General features: G+C 39.1%; 1 long non-coding RNA gene across 2 annotated transcripts; it reads right to left on the bottom strand.

Annotated features, from left to right (window-relative positions):
• Positions 1-1,000: 1,000 nt before the first annotated feature.
• Positions 1,001-2,833, bottom strand: LOC131261066 (uncharacterized). Of its 2 annotated transcripts, none has more exons than XR_009178177.1 (5): positions 2,717-2,833; positions 1,555-1,650; positions 1,418-1,483; positions 1,288-1,347; positions 1,001-1,229 (listed from the first exon to the last, which is right to left on the bottom strand). It is a non-coding gene; the product is annotated as an uncharacterized LOC131261066 (long non-coding RNA). The 2 variants fall into 2 exon arrangements; XR_009178176.1 differs by having other exon boundaries at positions 1,288-1,344.
• Between the last annotated feature and the right edge of the window lie 794 nt (positions 2,834-3,627).

Here is a 3,627-nt window from a genome sequence, read left to right as displayed (position 1 = left end):
GCAAACAAATGGAAAAGGCTAAAAGCGCATCCTCATCTAGATGCTGCGATTAGTTTATCGGGCCAGATGAATTATAAAACGGTCCATGACTAACATTTTACGATCGAGATAATTGCAAACAAGATTGATACAATAACGAATGACAATTTTTCGCACTTATTTCCAATTCATGTTGCAAGAAAACTTCGATCACATCATTAGATATTATCCGGTTCAACCCAAAACTTCTGCGGTATGAATTTTAATCCGCTGAGAACCTGAATGCAATTGAATTTGGACGTTCGGAATCGATGGTAGGCCACGACAATAACGAATACCCTTAACGTGGTCACGATACTCCAACAAATGTGTTTGATGTGTTTGACTCAATAAATCCAGGCAAAGGTACACAACTCAAACCCTTCAAGAGTTAGCGTCATCAGCGTTGAATCCCCCCGGACCGTTGTGATGTAGATCAAACCAATTGTAAATACAGTATCAGTCAGTTTTCCAATGCGAAGCAATTAAAGCATAAAGTAGAACAGCATCTAGAAACACTGCTGTATGAAGCCCACGGGCCCCCCTTATTCCACAAATTTATAACAAACTCTTTTTTCGGTAGACCTAGTACAATCTGCTAACCGCACATGTGGCGAGCGCATTTCAAATTCATTTTTTCGATTGAACTCATTAGTTCTTGCTGTTTATGTAGTATAATTTACAAGATCACTTAATATGCTTAAGTTCGACTGCGCGACTCATGGATTCGTCAAACATGGCGACATTCGACTGACATGGCGGTTAACGTTAAAGGTTTTTGAAAATTTCAACTGAAAAGTTCGCGCAAATTTGAAACAGTAGGAAAGCGAAATCCGCTCACAAATGGTGTTGCCGCGACAGTGATTTCGGTTGGGGGGGGGGGGGGGGGGGGGGGGGGGGGGGGGGGATTTTACCCTTTTAGCTGCATTTCTTTCTATTGAAAAACTACGAAAAAATGCAAGATAACTTCACTACAGACACGGTAACAAATTACATTTACTAACCGCAATTATCTAATTGAAGGCATTATTCCGTCAAAAGTCAAACTTCTATGAAATCTACGTGATAATGAATCCTTCATAGCAACTCCCACGCATTTTGCAAATCACGATCGCCACTTAAACAGTGGGATAAGAACAAATACACACAGAGCGATGCCGAACATGATGACCGCAATGAACATAACACGAGACTTTGCGACAACTGAGGTTCTGTGAACATAGAAATGCTGTAGCTTTCGTTTTTAGTATTGTATATTTAGCAACTTACCTGGCATTCAAATGGCATCTCTTCGCAACGGGCCTCTTCCATACAAATGATGATATCCTGCTGGATGAAATAAAATGCAAACATAAAAAGACAATTGCTACTCAGGAAAACTTAACGGCGATAAACTTACAGAGTTTTTCATTTCCGTTGGTAACATCTTTTCGCTTCCGTCTGGGTTCTTCATAGTGCTGTCGTTCTGTAATATAGAAATGCTTTGGATATAAATATGTTTTTATTCAACAATTTGTGAAAAAGCTATGCACTTACCATGAGTTCTTCAATTGTATTTTGGATTTCTTTCTTTTCGTCTTACTAGTTGGGTCGATCTTTTCACGTAATCTCATGTGGTTGGTTGGTGTTTTTCTAGAAAATATTATCGACAAGTTTACATTAAAATCATTGTTGTGTGATACTTCGATGGATTTATGCCCTACAATTATAGGTATGTAAATGGAATTTATATTCATGTAAATTTTCAGGTTTCTCATTTTTCTTTAAATCACTCTCTGAATATACTCATTACTTCTTTAACCTTTCTTTGATAAAAATTTCAACTGCAAATCTTCTGAAACTTGCAGATCATCGTTCGCTACTCTTTCTGCAAGTTTTCCATTTTCTGTTGCATCACCTTGCTCCTACGTGCAATGATTCATATCCAGTATACGCCGCCTCTTGTCCTCAAGGAGCACTCGGTGTATGACTCATCATACGATTCTTCTCACGGATCGACCTACAATCGAACCTATTCGAATTCCATATCGAAAATGTTTCTACCGCACACACAGTACAAGTTTAAGCCCACTCAGCGCAAATCACAGTGTACATGGCGCTATTTTAGATTAGTTCTAAACTTCTGCGCACACAGCGCACTATCTCGATTGACTTGATTTTCCTACCTCTTCATATCATTCCTGGATGACTTCTGCTTTCTATCATCTGTGCGACACTGTAAATGTGCATCTAGTGCACCGAAAGGGAAAGAAACATACCTGTACTATTTTACCTACGTTTCCTTTTTTCTTTGATTTTCAAGTTAACTCTCATTTTATACATCCATGTTACTTGCGTAAGCAGTAAAGAAAGAATAAACATTGTTTGTTTTGTAGTTCAGAAACCGATATGGAAAACGTCACAAGGAGTAAAGGAATTCTTTACCCACGAAAGAAAAAGCCCAAAATTATTATTCAATTGTTCAACTCATTGATATTATGTTTCTTAATTATTTTTGGCACTCCGGATATTTCTGCACAACCAACATAATAACCATGAATAGTCTTGTAACAATGTACATCACTCGATATCATTTATTCCCGTATGCCGGCGTTTCTACGAATGGCCGGCTGAATGGAAAGCAGTGCAATTTGCGCATAGCGCTTAACGACGGGACGGAAAAATAGAGAAAACCTACTCAATTTGTTACACGACTTACCTCGACCGCGCACTCTTTGTTTTTTTATTGGTAGCGAGCAAATCGTACGATTTAAGGTCTGCAAAGGTTATGATGAAATTACGGATGGTGAATGAAAATTGAATGAGTCAATGAAATTAACAATGAAAAAACTAAACACAGCTCGATCAATTCCAGCTGTCAATTGTCATACCGCGCTGAAGCTGGGTTAACACGAGGTCCACACTACAGCGCGGCGTCCCGTTTCAAAAGTAGCCCAGTTTCGGCAGAACAATCGCGCAAGCAAAGCGCGACAGAGGTAGGGGAGTGTATGGAAATATGTATCACATTGGGGCGCAAACTAGGCTAAAATTTTTTTGTTGAATTTTGACGTAGTAATGCATGATATTTGTTTAGCTACGTATTTTATGCACCCTGAGTGAGTTTGGCGCTTCTACATTTGAAATTCACTGAGAAAACAAACTTAAACTGACAACGACGATATTTTGGCCCAAGGTGTATAAAATAGAAGGTGAAGTCGTCCAGTGTAAAATGACATTTCATGACTTGACATAACACTTCTGGGGTATTCACGAGGTTTTTGAGGGGGGGCATCGGAAAAGGATTGGGCTTTTGACACAACCCTTCTCAAATATGGCACCCCTTCCAAGCGACATAAAGTCACCTTCTATATTTATACACCTTGATTTTGGCCCACCGTATGAAGTATATATTTCCACATCATCTCCTACTTGTTGAAGAGCAGTTTGTTTACGTTTCGGCACCCGAAAAAACTTTGGTAAAAATATCAATTAAAACGGAGTTTGATAACTGAATTACATTTGTGGAGCCTAAAAATAAGTAGTACAACGAAAAATCCGATGTTTCGTGGAGAATATTGCTCCCCGTGTGGACCCCGAGATACAAAAAAAATGTCGGACCCCGAGTATGGA

This window comes from Anopheles coustani, chromosome 3 (genome assembly GCF_943734705.1).
Source record: "Anopheles coustani chromosome 3, idAnoCousDA_361_x.2, whole genome shotgun sequence".
NCBI lineage: Eukaryota > Metazoa > Arthropoda > Insecta > Diptera > Culicidae > Anopheles > Anopheles coustani.
Note: the sequence above shows the minus strand (reverse complement) of the source record. Positions and strands in the feature narration are given on the sequence as shown.